The 21,005-nt window shown below is 44.4% G+C and overlaps 1 long non-coding RNA gene across 1 annotated transcript in view; it reads left to right on the top strand.

Annotated features, from left to right (window-relative positions):
- Nucleotides 1-13,808: 13,808 nt before the first annotated feature.
- LOC149464482 (uncharacterized) overlaps nt 13,809-21,005 on the top strand; it is a 45,823-nt gene continuing 38,626 nt past the window's right edge. The window contains exon 1 of the long non-coding RNA XR_016312358.1: nt 13,809-13,896. This is a non-coding gene — a long non-coding RNA (uncharacterized LOC149464482). The remainder of the gene's footprint in view (nt 13,897-21,005) is intronic.

Genomic DNA, 21,005 nt, shown 5'->3' with positions numbered 1-21,005 from the left:
TATTCAGAGAAGCCTTATGTGTTCACATAATACCATGGCTTCTGTGATTGGCAGGAGCAGCCCATCCCTCCCCTCTGCTGTCCATTCTGTGACTGTTTTTTTTTTTTTTTTTTTTTTTGTTTTTTTTTTGGGGGTGTGGAGTGGAGCTTCTCTCATAGCAAAGAGTGTCTAGAGTGTAATTCCCGCCATAGCAATAAATCTGTCTGATACAGAGAGAAGCCCGGGAGATGTCATGCACCTCCTTGGACTTGACTCTTATTGTGCCATTTAATTCCTGGATTTCAGCTTTAAATCTGCACGGACACTCCTGTTCAACATGTATAGCTCAGAAAGCTCAGCTTCACTTTGGAACTACAGCGCTAGCTGACTTCTGGAAGTACTATAAAGCTGTCAGATACAAATAATGGATAAGTCCAGGAGGTGTCATGCACCACACTGGACTTAACTCATAGTGTGCCTTTTTAAAAAAAAAAAAAAAAAAAAAAAAAAAAAAAGGATCGGAATTCCTTGGATTCAGCTTTAAGCTGGTCATAGATGGATCAAAATTTGGATGGTCTCTGCTTTAACCAGATGAGTTTCGATCCATGTGTGTCCAACAAGAATGTTTGAAACATTTTTGCCAATAAGTGGCTGCAGTTGCCAGTCCGTATTCTGATAGCGGAGAGTCCCACTGTCGGGAATACAATGTCCGGGTGGGGGGATGGGGGCTTGTGCTCTCATCTATGCCTAGCTTAAGTCCTTTTTTTTTTTTTTTTTTTTTCCTTTACATGGAATTTAGGTTTTTTTTTTCCACACTTACAATTTTTTGTTTTAAGATTTCGTGATATTTTGGTTACACAATTTAACTTTGTTCCTTTTACAATAGAATATTAAACACAATTCAAGCCATTTCTTATTGGTGGTGCATTGACTGTTTTTTTTTTTTATTTTAATTTAAAAAAAATATATATATTTTTGATTCCATGTAATATAATAGGATTTGCCCTTCAAGTATAATAACCTACTTGCACCCTTTTCAGAGCCCACTAAAGAAAAAAAAGCTTTCAGTATTTTAACCATGAAATGTGTTTTACTTCAACTTTGTCTCACTGGAATATTATATGATGGTGGGAGAATTAAAAATGTTCTTGCTAATAGTGACAGACCAGCTGTGGAAAGTGTGAATTTTTTTTTTTTTTTTTCTTTTCCTCCCCCCCCCCCCCCCCCCCCCCCCTCCTGCCATGAGGTCACTGCCCACAGTCGTTTGTTTTCCCTACCTGTAAAATGGTTACCACTTTTTTTTTTTTTTTTTGTGCAAATGCTACTGCTTATATCCATAGGTTTGGATTTCGAGGTCTTAGTAACCTCAACGGATTCAGATGTTTGGTTTTCCTTTTTGCTACAATTTTGGTTCCTATCTACATAAAATCATACGAAGGGTTGTGTACACTGTATGGTATATGAGAAATTGTAACAATTAAGTTCTGTGTATTTCTTTTATTTGAAATTGATGCATCCAAAGAATTGGTTCTGGATATCCAAAAGGTCATCTACAAATGGATGCTTCTCTATGGTCATGGTAGATTCGTACTGAGCTTTGTTCATCTCTTGGCAAGATTAATAATTAAGCCTTAATACTCTTCATTGAAAGCTGTCCAAAACGCATTGAAAGCTGTCCAAAACGCAATGTGAACAGGTCCTCTTGACGTTCATTGGTTGACATTGTGAAAGACCGTGCGTTTGCTCCTGGGATCAGTTAATCCTTTTTTTTACAGTTTGATTTGAGTTTACCAAGAATGGAATGGCGCTCAGTATCCATAAGCTGTAGAATGGTATCCATGTGTCCATGGCCAAAAAGTTGACATTTTTGGAATCACTGTGAACAATGTTGGGGTTATCACTTTGTGGATCATCATTGAACCTATGGGTTCATTTAAAGTGAAATACCTCTTCGGGGGGGAAATGGACTCAAGTTGCTACCCCTACTTTGTGTCGGTGATGTGCACTTTAAATCCTGTTCCTGATATTTTTTTCTTTTTAACAGAACACCATCTGAAACTTGCTTATGTTAATGACTTTTCCAATGTTATATGCAAATAATTCAGATTGTGTTTGATATGGGGGGAAAAAAAGGATTGGGCATAACTGCGTTCTGGAATTAACCATATTCACTGAATCCTTGTTCTGGTTTTTGAACATGTATATACATCCCACGCCTTCCTGTTTGATATTGATGTTTTTTGGCAATAAATCGAATTAATCCACTGTGTTGTTTGTTCCCTTTCTTTTATATGTTTTCTGTTTTACATTGTTGTTTGTATACTGTAACGATTGTATCAACTCAGCTGCGTTGGGCTCAGTTCGCACTACTGTGATGCCACATTCATGCAATTTGCAGTGCAACTTTGATGCGGCTTTGTATATTCTGTGGGGGCCAAGTCGCACTGTAAATCATACCAAAGTAGTGCAGGAATCCTTTCCAAAATCACACTTAGAACAGGCACTATTGAAAACAAAGCTTCCCTTGTCATTCAGTTCTGTGCGACTCGAGTCACACTAGTGTGAACTGGGACAATGTGAAAAGTAAAGAAGGCAAAGTCAGTTAATTTTGTAAAAGGTTGCATTGTTTGGTTTGCTGTGAATGTATTAAAGGAGAATTAAAACAGAACTCCAGACAAATGGTTAAATGTATAGATCAGGGGTCTCCAAACTTTCTAAACGAAGGGCCAGTTTACTGTCCTTCAGACTTGAAGGGGGCCTGACTGGTCAGTGGGAGTACAAAGTGGCCTGGCGTAAGTGGTAGCGAATAGTGCCTCATTTTTGATGCCAGTGGGAGGAATAGTGCCACATCATTGGTGTCAGTTGGGGGAATAGAGCCCCATTGTTGGTGTCAGTGGGAGGAATAGAGCCCCATTGTTGGTGTCAGTGGGAGGAATAGTGCCCCATCATTGGTGTCAGTGGGAGGAATAGAGCCTCAACATTGGTGTCAGTGGGAGGAATAGTGCCCCATCGTTGGTGTCAGTTGGGGGAATAGCGCCCCATCGTTGGTGTCAGTGGGAGGAGTAGAGCCCCATCGTTGGTGTCAGTGGGAGGAGTAGAGCCCCATCGTTGGTGTCAGTGGGAGGAGTAGAGCCCCATCGTTGGTGTCAGTGGGAGGAGTAGAGCCCCATCGTTGGTGTCAGTGGGAGGAGTAGAGCCCCATCGTTGGTGTCAGTGGGAGGAGTAGAGCCCCATCGTTGGTGTCAGTGGGAGGAGTAGAGCCCCATCGTTGGTGTCAGTGGGAGGAGTAGAGCCCCATCGTTGGTGTCAGTGGGAGGAGTAGAGCCCCATCGTTGGTGTCAGTGGGAGGAGTAGAGCCCCGTCAGTGGGAGGAATTGAGCCCCATCACTGATGTCAGTGGGAGGAATTGAGCCCCATCACTGATGTCAGTGGGAGGAATTGAGCCCCATCACTGATGTCAGTGGGAGGAATTGTCTCATTGTTTGTATCATTGAGAATAATTGTACTTCTTTCCCGGGGTCAGTGGGAGAAATTATGCCCCTTTGTTGTCACTGGATGGAATAGTGCCCCAAGGGCTGGATAAAAGAGAGCCTTTTGTTGGTGTCAGTGGATGGAATAGTGCCCCAAGCGCCGGATAAAAGAAAGCAAAGGGCTGTATCCGGTGACAACTGGCATAGAAGGTAGCCGTTTTATCTGCCAAATGATTTGTATTTCTATCCATCCAGTCCTGAGAGTTACCCAGCTCTGCCACACTTCACAACCCTGCCCTAGACCTGGTCTTGTCCCTTACCTAGCTTTTTCCTGGACAGTAAAATGAGATGCAACAGCTTGATAAGGTCATCTTTGTCAATGTGCTCTCTTCTCCTATCAGCGTGCCCTTTGTTACCACATTAATACTGCAGCAGAAATCACTGGCGCTCTGTGCTGTTTCATGATCTCCTAGCCTGAGCTCTGCTAGAGATTAAAGCTATGTATATGTTTGTTTTCTCCATGTTTGCACATGTAAACTCAAGAACAAGAGTTAAATATATTGCAGCTTACCAGTCCTTATAGTGGTGGGTGCAATTTATTTTCTCTTATAGCACCACCTCCAGGAGTAGGACACTAGTCATAAAAACAAAGCAATCGCTAAGGCTGGCCATACATGGGTCGAAATTCATCGTATTTCGTTCGAAAATCGGACCTAAGAATAATCGTCTGATTTTCGCTCTATTAGTGGGTCAGTGGCACCGGCCGAATTTCGTGGTTCCTCCCCTTTTCAGTGATCGCGCCTGTTGGAAAATGTGTGAAAAACTACTGATTTTCGACTCGATGGTCAAATCGTACGATCGGTTTACCAAAAAAGAATATGCTCATGAGCCGTGACCTGGAAGGAACAGAAGTTTTGCCAGTTATATGGAGTGAACTTTATGACTTGGTCAGCTGATTTTCAAAATCATTGATGGCACCATCGGATTACCGAGTGAACAACTGTTTTGATTTTTGGATGAAAAATTCGAACCACGTATTGTCTGCATAAGGGTGAGTGGTAAGTATTCAAAAACAAATGTGCTGTCAATCCAGAAAACTGGGCTGGACTAGCTGTGGCCAAGTGCTGGTTGACCAGCTACAGGCTTTTTGAATCATTCGTCACAATGCTGAGAGCCACAACATTGTACTGCAATCAGGCACAGCCTACGTGAGAGTGACAACTCTACTGTGAATTCAAAAGTAGTGCAGCATCATTGCAACACTGTCGCAGGAAGCTGCAATAGGTATACTTCATTGGCAGGATCAACAGGTATGTGTAAGGATTTGTAGGGGGACTGTGAGAGAACCGAGTACAGATGAACTTAATTATTAACAGCACAGTGACTAAATGGTTAGCACTTCCACCTGGCAGTACTCGGGTCGCTGGTTCGAATCCCAACCACGGCACCACCTGCCTGGAGTTTGCATGTTCTCCCTGTGCCTGTGTGGGTTTCCTCCGGGTATTCCGGTTTCCTGCCACACTCCAAAGACATGCCGGTAGCATGTATGTACAGTTGTGTTCAAAATAATAGCAGTGTGTTGAAAAAAGTGAATAAAGCTCAAAATCCTTCTAATAGCTTTTATTTCCATCCACACAAATGCATTGGGAACACGACACATTCTATTCCAGTTGCTTGGTTGGCACCATCCAGCTTGACTAACTTCGATCTGAAAATCGAGAGAGCCGGGCAGAAAGTTTCCATGTAGATAGTGAGTGCAAGGTAATCTGACAGCCATTGGAGCCACATCTGTTACAATACAATACCTGCCAATGAAGGTTCCTCCAGCTTGACGTGTATGGCTACCCTTACCGCCAGATGAAAAGGCATTTGTTGCTGATAAAACTACCTGAAAATCTGGACTGTTCTGTAACACCACATGCAGCTTTAAGGCATCCCCCACATGTGCTATTTAATGATTTCTGTATGGTCAATGTTGCCCTCGAAGCCACATGTTAAGACCCTCTCCATGTTGTATGGTATTTCTTAATATATTTTTTGCATTGGTTTGTGTTTCCCAGCTCCGGATGCTTTTTACAATAATTTGTCTACTAGCCCTAAATATTTCCAGAATCTAACAGGATCCCCCCCCCCCCCCCCCCCATAATCTTCAAAAGGATTTGCTGCTATGTTTGGGTTTGGATAATTTCAAACAGGATTCGCTGAATCTCTACCCAACACCAGACTTTAGATCAGTGTTGTCAACTTACGAGCTATAGAGGGCCTCAACGGTGGCCCCTGACATCACCAAAGGTCTAAAGGATGGCATGTTTTACATCTCCAAGAAACACCCGTTCTTAACCTCGGAAACCACTAAGCAACGTATTCACTCCCTTGTTATCTCTCGACTATTGTAACTCCCTCCTCATTGGCCGACCTCATCGCAGGCTCTCCCCTCTTCAGTCTATCATGAGTACTGCTGCCAGACTCATCCACCTTGCCAACCGTTCCATATCTGCCACCCCTCTCTGCCAATCCCTCCACTGGCCTCCACTCAGTGTCCTCCTCTCTCTGCCAATCCCTCCACTCAGTGTCCTCCACCCCTCTCTGCCAATCCCTCCACTGGCTTCCACTCAGTGTCCTCCATCCCTCTCTGCCAATCCCTCCACTGACCTCCACTCAGTGTCCTCCATCCCTCTCTGCCAATCCCTCCACTGGCTTCCACTCAGTGTCCTCCATCCCTCTCTGCCAATCCCTCCACTGGCTTCCCATTGCTCAACGGATAAAATTCAAAACATTAACAAAAACATATAAAACCATTTATAACTCTGCCCCAAATTACATCACCAATCTTGTCTCCAAATATCACCCAAACCGTACTCTCCGCTCCTCCCACAACCTCCTGCTCTCTAGTTCCCTTATCTCCTCCTCCCATGCTCATCTCCAGGATGTCTCCAGAGCCTCCCACATCCTCTGGAACTCTCTACCCCAATCTATCAGACTATCGCCTACACTGCCCACTTTTAGGCGATCTCTGAAAACCTATCTCTCTAGGGAAGCCTATCCTACCCTCAGCTAATAACGGAATCTTCTATTCCTATCAGTCCATCCCCCACAGTTATTTCCTTTTGTACCTCCAGCCCCTCCCTCTTAGATTGTAAGCTCCAAGGATCAGGGCCCTCCTAACTCTCTTGTTTTGAACTGTATTGTTTCTGTATTGTCTCCCATTATATTGTAAAGCGCTGAGCAAACTGTTGGCGCTATATAAATCCTGTATAATAATAATGTTTTCTTTTCAACAAGATACACCAGTTTTCAGAGGGCTCTTCATGTTCCCCAGCTTAGTAGACTTTTCAGCAGGACTTACTATGGCAATGATGCCACCAAGTGGACATTTTTGAAACTTGGAAAGAGAGGAAGAACTTCAGACAAGATAGATATCCTTAGTAAATGTATATAATATCAGGTAAAATAGACTCTGTATATAAATAGAACCTCTGGAAGTGCCTTTACTGATACTTAAAGGTACCTTCAAACCAAACCAGAAATGAAGCTTTGAGATTCATAGATGGTGTACAGACTTCCATAGCTCCCTGATTAGGGTCTGTCCTTGTTATGGAACCAAATCCCCCTGTAACCCTTTCCTCAGTAATTTGAAGCACCTATTTTTTTCTCACTCTACCCTGCCCCTCACCTCCATTGTCACTTATGCGAGAATGGCATATTCTCCACTCTTGAAGCCTCCTGAGATATTCCCCTCACATGTCCAAGGAGGCATTGGCTTCAACACAGTGGCCAAAGCAGGGTGGACCTGGCGGCATGCTATCTGGGGTCCAGGGGCAGACTGACAACTCATGGGGCCCCTGGGCAAGAGAGGATCATAGGGCCCCTGTGTCCTTGCCCAAACTCAAAAAAGCCTATGAAAAAGGTACCAGGGCCATCTCATGGGGCCCCCTACTGACCCGGGGCCCTCGGGCAGTGCCAGAGTTTCCAAATGGTCAGTCCGCCCCTGCCGGGGTCCAAATGCCTGAATAGAAACTGCTGAGTCTCAATGACGCCGCTGGAAAGGAAAAGTGAGATTTGCTGAACATATGAGTATGTTTTTTGAGGTCAACCCAATGAACAAGGTAAGAGGGGAAAGGGGAGAAAAAGTTTTGGGGGAATGAAGATTGTCTTTAACTACCGAAGTAGTTGTTCTACACTAATGGTGGCCATACACGGAACAATTTGATATACTTTATTGCCGATTTATTTTCTGTCCAGGATAACAACTTGATTGGAAGATCAGTGGTTCATATAGTGAACCTGATGTAGAGCTATTCACCCTGAGGTCATCACAGAGGACAAGGTGGCACTCTTCATGTCTGGAGGAAAAGAAATTTAATCTCAAAACACGGAAAGGTTTCTTTACAGTGAGAGCTGTGAAAATGTGGAATAGACTCCCTCAGGAGTTGGTTCTGGCCAGCTCAGTGGATTGCTTTAAAAAAAAGTCCTGGATTCTTTCTTAGATACACACAATATAACAGAATACTAACATTTATAGGTAAAGTTGATCCAGGGAATATCCGATTACCTCTCGGGGGATCAGGAAGGAATTTTGTTCCCTGCAGGAGCAAATTGGATCATGCTTTGCTATTTTTTTTGCCTTCCTCTGGATCAGCTGTGGGTGTAGGATTATAACTTTTTTTTTTTTTTAATGGTTGAACTGGATGGACTTTTGTCTTTTTTCAGCCAGAATAATTATGTAACCGTACACTTAATGATCATATCGATCTATCCACTTTCTCTTTTGCACCACAAAAAGTTTTCCTTTTTTTTCTATCTTAGAAGGTTGAAAAGTGGTCGTGAGACACTGGACTCGGTTCTTTTATTTGTCATCCCGGGAGCATTGCTTGTGCCTAACGACTGAATCTTGGCGGCTTTACCACAAAGTGGACCCCCTTTTCGAAACATTGGCCATGGCAACTGTGAAATTCAAGGGAAATCAACAAAAAAGAGCACAAACTTCTTAGGAGTCCAACATCAGTTATTGTTAATAAAATAATATTCTCTCTAATATTCTCTATTTTTCATCTTCATCTTTTTTTTTTTATACTAAAGTTCCACTTATAAAAAAAAAAAAAAAGTAGTTTTGTGTTGTACCACCAGCATGGGGCAGGCTTGTCATACTTAATTGAATATACAGTTTGCCTTGTTAACCACTAGGGGAGCCTTTTAGGAATATCATCTAATATGTTTCTAAAACATAAAATAAAATGAATTGCGTAATCCAGCTCACCCCATGTTGTTTTAAATTGCATTTTTCTATTTGAAAGATCATGGGGGATTGAAATGTATGCAAGTTGTGTAAAACTAAATGCAAAACTGTTTTTTTTTTCATCTTGGACAGGCTGGAGAGGGATTAGAACCCCTGCCAGGATTTTATCACTATCCGTGTCCCCGTTAGGGAGAATCACTCCCCCTTCCTATTTGCCACGTTTACCATTATCATTGAAAATAAAAGTTGCAAAAAAAAAAAAATCACACATTTTTTGGCCAGAACAGGAACAGAAGGTAAATCTTCCAGTGGGGACACTAGTTCTGGTGACAGCCACTTTAACCACTTGCCTACCGGGCACTTCTAGCCCCCTTCCTACCCAGGCCAATTTTCAGCTTTCAGCGCTGTCACACTTTGAATGACAATTGCGCGGTCATGCAACACTGTACCCACATGACGTTTTTATAATTTTTTTCACATAAATAGAGCTTTCTTTTGGGGGTATTTAATCACTACTGGGGGTTTATTGTTTGCGCTATAAACAAAAAAATAGCAAAAAAAAGTTTTTCTTTGTTTCTATTATAAAGTTTTGCAAACAGGTAATTTTCTCCTTCACTGATGTGCGTTGATGAAGCTGCACTGATAGGTGGCACTGATGAGCTGGCACTGATGAAGCGGCATTTATGATGGGCACTGATAGGTGGCACTGATGGGTCGCACTGCTGGGCTGCACAGATGGGCACTGGTGGGTGGCACTGATGGGGACAGGTGGGCGGCACTGCTGGGCACTTGTGGGTGGCACTGGTGGGAACAGGTGGGCAGCACCGGTGGGTGGCACTGCTGGGCACCAATCATCAGGGCTCTGACAACTGTGACAGCGTGAGGAAAGTGCAGCCGATAACCGGCAATTGCATTTCCCAGTGACCAGTGTGTTATTGGACACGGCTGATCACGTAGTAAAAGGCTGCTGTGATTGGCCTTTTACCACATCACGTGATCAGCTGTGTCCATAGGACACAGTGATTACAGAGATCGCTGGGTGTGTACCCCCGGGGGCGTGCAGGAAAGCACGTTCTGGAAGGGCGTCATGTGACGCCCTCCCAGAACTGGCCGGCCGCAGTGAAGCCGTCATTTGGCTATCTGCGGTCGGCAAGTAGTTAAAGGGATTTCCTCTCACTTCCTGTTTTGACAATGGCACAAACATCCTTTTTACACAATGCAAAGGATTAAGGCTAGGTTCACATATGTTCCGCTGCGGAACCGCACAAAAATCTGTGCAGCCGCACCACCCGCACAGAGGAATGCGGACCAATGGGCGTATGCCTTTAATTCTAATGGCACATCGCCCGCACTGGAAATCGCATCCATACTGGGAACTGAGGTTCCTGCGCGGGCTGCATTTTCAGAAGTGCAGGGACTTCTTCCCTGCGTGTCCCAGGGCACAGGAGTCCATTCAAATGAATGGGCTTTTGTGCCTGCACAAAACGCGCCCCCGCACAGCCGCATATATGTGCACTGGGGCTAACCACTTAGGTTCCACAGTGAGTATAACAATCATGCTTTACTGCATATACAGACTGATTGTACTGTTGTGGGTTTAGTAACACTTTTCACACCGGCAGCCCAATCGGGTCCACCTGTCTGTTTTTCAAGCGGAACCAATCGGACCATCCATTGTTCTCTATGGAGAGGTGGATTTAAACGCATGTGTCTGTTTACACCCGCCTGCATCCAATCCTAACCAACAGAAACAGATGGATGGGGGAATCTGTTCCCTATCAGATCGGATGACAGTCGGATGTAAGCGGACAGGCAGTATGTTTCCATCCAACCGCCCCATAGAGAACAGCGGGTTGTGTCTGCGTCCGCTCTGCACAAGTGGAGCGGACACGGACCTGTCATCCGCCTGCTCAGCCGCGATCAGCAGAAAGATCTGCATCCACTCGAAAGGGTTTTAAAATATGTTTCCAGTACACAGGCACACACACTATTAGGCATTCACATCTGCGCATTCTGCGTTTCCGGGAATGCACCAAAAAATGCGTAAAAAACACAAAACATGCATGCGCGGCTATTACTTATTAATGGCACCACAAACTGCCAGCAAACACGTTTTTGTGAGCAGTAAATGTGCAGGAAAAAAGCGCAAAGTTCTACACCCAAAAAGGTGAAGGAGCGTCTGTGGCACATTTGTCGCACATCGGCGCATTGGCTAAATCGCATGCATTCTTGCTGCGCTAGGTGTGAATGGGGCCTTAAGGCCTTGTTTACATGGGCGTAGTAGAGCATACACCCTGGTCAGGACCATGCGTCTGTGGCACGTTTGTCGCACGTCGGCTAAATTGCACGCATTCTTGCTGCGCTAGGTGTGAATGGGGCCTTGTTCACATGGGCGTACTAGAGCATACACCCTGGTCAGGACCATGCGTCTGTGGCACGTTTGTCGCACGTCGGCTAAATCCCACGCATTCTTGCTGCGCTAGGTGTGAATGGGGCCTTAAGGCCTTGTTCACATGGGCGTACTAGACCATACACCCTGGTCAGGACCATGCGTGTGTGGCACGTTTGTCGCACGTCGGCTAAATCCCACGCATTCTTGCTGCGCTAGGTGTGAATGGGGCCTTAAGGCCTTGTTCACATGGGCGTACTAGAGCATACACCCTGGTCAGGACCATGCGTCTGTGGCACGTTTGTCGCACGTCGGCTAAATCGCACACATTCTTGCAGCGCTAGGTGTGAATGGGGCCTTAAGGCCTTGTTTACATGGGCGTACTAGAGCATACATGCAAAAAAAGGGGGGTTGTGAAAAGAAATTCACAAAGAAAGTGGCTACATTATGAACAGAGTGTGACAATCAGAAAAATTTCCAAAAATTATGCTTTATTACATATACAAGTTTGACATTTGGGCAATCGCCCTGGTTTACCATCACCTCAGTATGAGACAATACACACAGACCTAAAACCATATAAAATGACACCAAGACCGGTCCAAATAATTGTGCAACAAAGACAGTGACTACTAGAGCCTAAAGTCTTTGTAGCACTGGTTCACAGGTGAACACTTCCCACAGGAGGTGTATGCAAAAATTATACCATAGGTATACCATGTAACATGTTGTAAATATGTAGACATATGCTACTACCAAAATGGTTATATCCCAAGCAGGGAGTGTCAAAACATTACACTATAGATATAAAATATCACATGTATGCAGTGCAGCAAGCACAGTATACGTCAAAAAGAGAAACATGCCTCTAGGCCTATAAGGGACAAGAAAAAATGAATGTCATATATAAAATGCAGTACACTCCTATGCCGGCACATGTGGTTGGGGCCCATTCATCTGTAATATAAGCGACTGTTTCCTTAGGGCTCTTAAATGAGAATAAGCCCCATTTGTTACCAGGATGGAAGGATAGATGCAAATAGCAGAGCACTGCTTGAAATGGTTTCTTCACCACTATATGTGGACTACACACCACTTTCTGTAAGGAAAACAAGACAAATCCCAATAAATCTTCTGCCTGTTGAGATACATGTAGTATATCCTGTTTCCTATGAAAAGCACCATGATGTCCCCATCCTGTAGTGAAACAAACAATATGTGGAAAGTCACTGGAAGAGCTTTACTCTATGTAAGATGTATAGGTTATATCGATCACAGAGGACCATATAACTAGTGTCCTGTAACAATCCACTCACCACCTGCGCAATGGATAGTAGGAGAGGAAAAGATGTCCTTCATAGGTACTGCCTTACAAGGCCAGAGAGGCCAGGGAACAACCGCTGACATCAGCCGATATACCGCGGGTTCCAGCCTCTTCTCGGCGCCTGTGCTGCTTAAGCCTGCCTCATGGCATGTGAAGATGGCTTCCTCCTTGTAGGTCAGCGTGCGTTCCACCTAGTGCGCATGGCCGGAAGTGACGTATCTGACGTATGACGTCAACGCGTTTTGCCGATGGGCGTATCTCACTCAGCTTGGTCCTGACGAAGCTGAGCGAGATACGCCCATCGGCGAAACGCGTTGACGCGTATTTTTTGGCTACTGAATGGAGGCCATCTACTGGGTGATATGGTAATTTATTATACAACCTCTAAATAACTATCTTTGTACTAGAGCATACACCCTGGTCAGGACCATGTGTCTGTGGCACGTTTGTTGCACGTCGGCTAAATCCCACGCATTCTTGCTGCGCTAGGTGTGAATGGGGCCTTAAGGCCTTGTTTACATGGGCGTACTAGACCATACACCCTGGTCAGGACCATGCGTGTTCCGTGCCCATTTATGTCTTTTGGCACTCAGACGCTGCGTGGGGGTTGGCACGTGGCCTTGAACGCAGTCTGCATTTGGGGGCACACACCTGTGCAAATGTCAGATTGGGAGCAGCGTCTGCGCCTGTGCTGTCACTACGTCCCGAATGACATGAATGGGACTGCCTGGCTGTACAGAACACCCGCGCATCCCCATGCGGCCCTCACACAGGCCTTCGACTTAATATATTGCGTTTGTGCGCCCTAACCCCAGCGCTTGCAATATACTTCCTCCTCACCACCTGCCCCCCGCCATTGCGTCAGGACCCAATTCTCTTCAGTGGGTCACATTCGGTGGCGGCACGGTCTGCCGAAAGCGACATGCTATTTATTTTTTTGCTACTCCCGTTTTTTCAGGCAGTCAAGAGGTGGTAAAACTGAAGCGCAACCGTCTGCTTTTACTACCCTCCGGGTGCCAGTGTGAATGAACCCCAAGAAGCATCTACAAATTGGGGTCTGAGGTATTTTCTTCGAATTTTTTTACAAGCATTTTTCTTAAACGTAAGGCAGACCGTTTATTATCATGAAAGGCCTACTTCGTTATAATTGGGAAACACCAATGTCTTCTCCTTCACAATTGGAGCCATTTTATACCCTGCACACCTCACTACAGACAATTCCAGTCACAGCCGAAGCCCCGCCCTCCTGGTATAGTTACCGTCCCATATCCATATATGGAGGCGCCCCTGCCCCGAGGCACACTGGGAGTTGTAGTCTCCCCTTCCGCCTCTACACCTGAGTAGTAAGGCGGTGCGGACTACATCTCCCATGATGCTCCTGGTCGGGAGAACGCTCTTACCTGACTGTGAGTCTGTGGGGAAGTTTAATAATTGTCCGGCGTGTGAGTGGTGGAGAAGAGGGAGGTGTGTGAGCCGGGACACTGGGTGACACTGACAGGTGAGTACCAGCCGGCTGCTGGGGGCCTTCCAGTGACTTTCCTAAACTTTCTACGCGCTGACGCCGCTGTTCTGTTGTCATGGTAACCAGTGACAGTGTGAGGAGGAAGTTAGTTCTGTAACAGGGAAGTTTTATCCTGACAGATCGGGGCCATCTTCAACCAGTATGTTGTCTGTGGTTGCCTCTCTAAAGATGACCCTACACCAGGGGAGGACTGACCATTTGGAAACTCGGACACTGCCCGAGGGCCGGGGGTCAGTAGGGGCCCCCATGAGATGCCCCTGGTACCTTTTTCATAGGCTTTTTTGAGTTTGGGCAAGGACACAGGGGCCCCATGATCCCCTATTGCCCGGGGGCCCCATGAGTTGTCAGTCCGCCCCTGCCCTACACTATGTTATAAAAACCAATAGGAGGTAGGCCCTTACATGACATAGTTAATGCAGATCTGAAGGAGATTGTACAATCAGATTGTATAGTGTATGGTCATCATAGCAATGTACACTGCCCCAAAGAATGAACAGAACACTTTTTAATCAGAGTGTAGCTCATCAAATCAATGAAACTCCTGGGATATTGATCTGGTCAGTTAAGTAGCAGAGGGGGTTGTTCATCAGTTTCAGCTGTTTTGGTGTTAATGAAATTAATAACAGGTGCACTAGATGGGCAACAATGAGACCACCCCCAAAACAGGGATGGTTTTACGGGTGGAGGCCACTGATATTTTTTCCCTACTCATCTTTTCTGACTGGTTTTCACTAGTTTTGCATTTGGCTAGGGTCAGTGTCACTACTGGTAGCATGAGGTGATACCTGGACCCTATAGAGGTTGCACAGGCAGCCCAACTCCTCCAGGATGGCACATCAATACGTGTCATTGCCAGAAGGTTTGCTGTGTCTCCCAGCACTACAGTCCATTTAACATGATTTCCTATGGGACACGTTCAAATCTCCGCGTTTTCACCTGGTGCGTTTTTTGAGAAGGGTCAGGGACTTTTTTAGATGCTAAAGGTTGTGTTTTGGTTAAATAGACTTCAATGGAGATGCTGCAGAAACGCATGTAGCAGTTTTTTATGCATTTTTGATGCTTTTTGCATTTTAATCAGCCAAGGAGCAAGTTGGCCAAAAAAATCCCCATAAAAATGCGAAACGCATCAAAAACGCGTCACAAACACATGTGCAAATACCACTGCAGAAATGGATCAAATGCAAACTGCGTAGGTGTAACCCTGTGTGGGTGGTGCCGTTGCGGATCCGCACAAAAATCAGTGCAGCCGCACCACCCGCACAGAAAAATGCGGACCCGCAGGTGGGTGCCATTAGTTCTAATGGCACGCCGCCCACAGTGGAAAACGCAACCGTACTGGGAACCGAGGTTCCTGTGCAGGCTGCGTTTTCCACAGAAGTGCAGAGACTTCTTCCCTGCATGTCAGGGGCACGGGAGTCCATTCAAATGAATGCGGTCTCGTGCCTGTGCAAAACACAGCCCGCACGGCCGCATAGGTGTGAACCTAGCCTTAGATCTACCAACAAACTAGGTAGTGTGGCCGGCCTGATTGGATAGATTGGGTTTGTCCTACTATATCATTTTGTACATCTTAAGCCAGCGGTGCATAGACGGTGCAAATTTCTTTCTTCCAGTAACGAAAGTCGCTCAATCCCCCATCAATACAGTCAGTGTTGATGGGGGAATCCCTCCCATGGAGCAGGGGAGAGGAGCTGTCCCTATCAGCGGAGCACAGCTGAGACTAGCTTTGTAGCCAGTGCAAATCAGTGGCCAGCGCCGTCGCTGTTGGATGGGGCCCTGTTCACATCTGAGTGGATTGTAAATGTGGGATCACGCACTTCTGCCTGTGTTTCCAGAACGTACTAAAAACACGGATTATCTGCTCTCATTTGACCATCTGAATGAGGCCTTAGGCTGACTGTACGTGGAATGAATTTCAGCAAGCATTTGTACAGCCGTCGCAAATAATCGCTGTAATTTGCCAAATATGTTTATTTCCTATGAATGTCAGCTCCATCTAGTGGCCAGAAAGAAGTATTTTTCTGATTAAGGTATTTCAGGGAAATACCGCATTATAGCCACTAGGTGGAGCTGACAGCCATAGAAAATAAAAATATTAGACCGTGAATATTCCTGATGACGATGCAACTTGAGAAATTCCCAGTCTCTTTTTAGGGATGCACCAAAATTTCGAAAATACCGCTGTCAGCCTTTGGCCGATATGAAAATAGGCATTTATACAGGTGCCAAAAATAGCCCCACCTCCCGCCGCTGGTCCCCCTCACCGCCGCCACCTTCCAGTGGTTCTCAGGCACTACTTTAGAAATTGGTGCGGCTCCGACCAAGTCGGAAACGTACCGATATGACCGCTGTAATTGCAGACAATATGGTACATGCAAATCGCATGCCAAGTCGCACCCAGTGTGATCGGGGACTGGCCACACACATAGGTCACAGATTGTTGATGTTTTTAAAGTCCACCGTACCCTGTAAGTCTGATTGTACAATTTCTTTTAGATCTGCCATCCACTATTTAGTGCAAGGCCCAACCTGATTTTATACGAATTGAATAGATTGTTTAGGTTTGACCCCCTAGTACATTGGTCTCCAAACTGCGGCCCGGGGGCCAGATGCGGCCCTTTGCTTGCTTTTATCAGGCACTATTTTCATCCACTGATACCAACAATGAGGCATAATCCCTCCACCCCCCTGACACCAATGAAGGGGCAGAAATGCTCCCAATGACACCAAAGATGGTGTACAATTCCTCCCAATAACACCAACAATGAGGCCCGATGACACCAACAATGGTGCACTTTTCCTCTCACTAACACCAAAGATGCGGCATTTTTTATTCCCACCAACATCGGTACCTTTTCTACTCCCAATGCCCACAGTCCAGCCCCCCTTAAATCTGAAGGACAGCAGACTGGCCCTTTGTTTAGAAAGGTCGGAGATCCCTGCCCTAGTATATAGTTTTGGTAAATCTATTTGAGCTTGTACAGAGATTGCACAATCAGATTGTCCAATGTATGGCCAGACTAACTGTTTTTGTGATTGGAAGCTGATTGATAGTGGTTGACATTGCCTAAATATTCTCTTGTGCATGCCCACATTTAATTTCTAAAAGGTACATCCAAGCAGCGCTGGGTCTTCAACACAGCAGTGAAGGAAAAACAATCATTGGCTTTGCATGTATACATGGCTACCCTCTAATACACGGGTGTCAAACTGGCGACCCTCCATCTGTTGCCAAACTACAAAAAAAAAAAAACCCTCTAGCAATACACACTAAACTGAGCATGTGCAGAATGGCTACGGTTCAGTCTGTCTTATCAGGAGATAAGACCTGGACATTTGAAAAAGGAGGAGAAGCAGAGACATCAGGATCAAACGGCTTTTTTACACAGTGCAGAGGATTAACCCCTTAGGTTAAGTGAGTATAACAAGCATGCTCTACTGCACAGGTGTCAAACTGGCGGCCCTCCAGCTGTTGCCAAACTACAAGTCCCATGAGGCATTGCAAGATTGACAGTTACAAGCATGACTTCCAAAGGCAGAGGCATGATGGGACTTGTAGTTTTGCAACATCTGGAGGGCTGCCAGTTTGACACCTGTGCAGTAGAGCATGCTTGCTATACTCACTTAACCTAAGGGGTTAATCCTCTGCACTGTGTAAAAAAGCCGTTTGATCCTGATGTCTCTGCTCCTCCTCTTTTTCAAATGTCCAGGTCTTATCTCCTGATAAGACAGACTGAACCGTAGCCATTCTGCACATGCTCAGTTTAGTGTGTATTGCTAGAGAGGGTTTTTTTTTTTTGTAGTTTGGCAACAGCTGGAGGGCTGCCAGTTTGACACCCCTGCTCTAATAGGTACGAGAAAATCACTCTCCAGACCAAAATTGTGAAAGAGTCCTAAAAGCTTTAGGACTGGTTCACATTATAGAAATTTGCATTCTGGATACGTTTCTGTATGCAGCTTTTTGATGTGTTTCGTTGCATTTTTGGCGTGTTTTTGATGCATTTTTTATGTGTTCCGGTTCTTTATTATTGTCATTATTATTGTACAGGATTTATATCGCGCCAACAGTTTGCTCAGCATTTTACAATATAACGGGAGACAATACAGCAACAATACAGTTCAATACAAGAGGGATAGGAGGGCCCTGATCCTGGGAGCTTACAATCTAGGAGGGAGGGGCTAGTGGTACAAAAGGTAATAACTGTGGGGGATGGACTGGTTGGAAGAGTAGAAGATTCCATTATTAGCTGAGGGCAGGATAGGCTTCCCTGAAGAGATAGGTTTTCAGAGATCGCCTAATAGTGAGCAGAGTAGGCGATAATCTGATAAATTGGGGTAGAGAGTTCCAGAGGATGGGGGAAGTTCTGGAGAAGTCCTGGAAATGAGCATGGGAGGAGGAGACAAGGGAGCTAGAGAGTAGGAGACATTGATCATTGTCACGTGCTCAAAAAGGAGGGGAAATCTTCCAATTGGGACACCTGTATGCTGTTAACAGCTGTCTAAGAGGGATTTCCAGGAGTAGAGGCTGTAAAGTTTAGGTCCCACATCATTACAAATCCCTCTTATCAGAGTGCTGTGTGGAATCTGAACTGTGAGCAGAGCTATGCCCAGTCAATGTTCTATTCCAATGGTTTAATTTTTCCTGATCCTTGGAGCTTACAATCTGGGAGGGAGGGGCTAGTGGTACAAAAGGTAATAATCTTTTTTCCTCTCTTTTTCTGCAACTTAAATTGGTACATGTACGTTACAGTGCGCTTTTGGTGAATTTAGATGCATTTTTGATGCGTTTTACTGCGTTCCAGTACAGTTTAGTGCAGAAAAATGCAGCATGTTCTACTTTTTCTTCTGAAACTGGAACGCACTGGAACAGACTGCGCTGGTGTGAACTATTCCATTGGAAACCATGTAACCTGCTATCAATGAGTTTTTGTTGCAGAAAAAAAAAATGCACTGGACTGCATGTGGTGTGAACTGGCCTTAAAAACTTCCAGCACGTTTCAGGAGCAAACCCCCTCCTTCATCAGGGCTAGCAGTATATATCAACTGACGTATGCTACGGATAATACGCATAAATCTCCAGCTGATAAATCTGAAAGCTGCTAGAAATAGTGCCATTAACTATTTACATATAATTATACATTATGTGAGATTTTAAAATAATCACTCGGAGAATTATGTGTGTTATTATCCATGATATACTCGACTTTAAACCCTGATGAAGGGCGGGGTTCGTCCTGAAATGTGCTGGAAGTTTTATTGTTAACTGTTACAGCTTTTTGGACTCTTGCAATTTTGGGTCTGGTGATCCTTTATTTGGATTAAAGTGATTTCTAAAGGCAAGATTTAAAAAAATAAATAAATAAAAATGTCATAGTTATCTACTTTGTGTGATGGTTTGGAACAGAGAAGCCCTCATCCTTCACTTCTTGGTGCTCCTGGCCCCTCTCCCCTGCTGAGTGTCACTATAGCATGCTGCTTGCTATGGGGGCACTTGTGTGTGCTCGCTTGCAAGCTGGCTCTAGGTGGCCATTGACACACGGAGTTGTCTTGGCTCCGCCCCCCGCTCCCTCCTCACTGGCTGTGATTGACAGCAGCAGGTGCCAGTAGCTCCAACTGTTGCCTGTCTGTCCAGTGAGGAGAGAGAGCCAGGAGAGTCACTGCTCTCATACATATTGCTGGATCAAGATTGGGCTCAGCTGCGGGGGAGAACAGACCGCAGGTTTTTTTTTACCTTAATACATACAAAGCATTGAGGTAAAAAAAAAACCTTGTAGCTTTAGGCTCCATGTACACGGGACACTTCTGAATGATGGAGACTGACTGCTGGAAAACGGAGATTAAAAAACATCTGTTTATTATTATTTATTTCAGGTACTTCTATAGCTCCGTCAATTTACACAGCACTTTACATACATATATTGTACATTCACATCAGTCCCTAACCCTCAAGGGGTGTACAATCTAAGGTGCCTAACTCACATTCATACATACACATACTAGGGACAATTTAGACAGGAGCCAATTAACCTACCAGCATGTCTTTGTAGTGTGGGAGGAAACCGGAGTACCCGGAGGAAACCCATGCAGGCACAGGGAGAACATGCAAACTCCAGGCAGGTGGTGCCATGGTTGGGATTCGAACCAACGACCCGAGTACTGCCAGGTGGAAGTGCTAACCATTTATCCACTGTGCTGTTTAGCTGCGTTTGCATAACGCGTTTATGAGTGTTTGCGTTTAGAAGCGTTTTTTTAAAGATAACCTCAGGAGACCTTCCAAAATGCCCAGAATGCAGGAAAAACAGTAAAAAAATAACTCTTAGATTGTAAGCTCCAAGGAGCAGGGCCCTCCTAACCCTCTTGTATTGAACTGTATTGTTGCTGTATTGTCTCTCGTTATATTGTAAAGCGCTGAGCAAACTGTTGGTGCTATATAAATCCTGTATAATAATAATGATATATAAATCCTCTATAATAATAACAATAATAATAATAATATACCTCCTCGATTGTAAGCTCCCAGTATCAGGGCCCTCCTATCCCTCTTGTACTGAACTGTATTGTTGCTGTATTGTCTCCTGTTATATTGTACAGTGCTGAGCAAACTGTTGGTGCTATATAAATCCTGTATAATAATAATATATAAATCCTGAATAATAATAATATATAAATCCTATATAATAATAATAATAATATATAAATCCTATATAATAATAATAATAATAATATATAAATCCTGTATTATAATAATAATAATATATAAATCCTGTATAATAATAATATATAAATCCTGTATAATAATAATAATATATAAATCCTGTATAATAATAATAATATATAAATCCTGTATAATAATAATATATAAATCCTGTATAATAATAATAATATATAAATCCTGTATAATAATAATAATATATAAATCCTGTATAATAATAATAATAACTATTTCAGACATTGTGAAAGAAATAGAGAGAGCAGAAGCAGAGAGAGCAGTATGTGTTGAGATTAGCTGTCTTTTTGTTTTGTGCTGTTTGGATGTGTTCCAGCTCATTTCTGTGCAGAAATTATTGCAGCAGTGTCTAACATAT

Source organism: Staurois parvus, unplaced genomic scaffold, assembly GCF_062004578.1.
Source record: "Staurois parvus isolate SC_StPar_1 unplaced genomic scaffold, SC_StPar_1.0 ptg000151l, whole genome shotgun sequence".
In the NCBI taxonomy this organism is placed as follows: Eukaryota; Metazoa; Chordata; class Amphibia; order Anura; family Ranidae; genus Staurois; species Staurois parvus.
The sequence above is the reverse complement of the archived record's forward strand: the minus strand, read 5'-3'. Positions and strand labels throughout refer to the sequence as shown.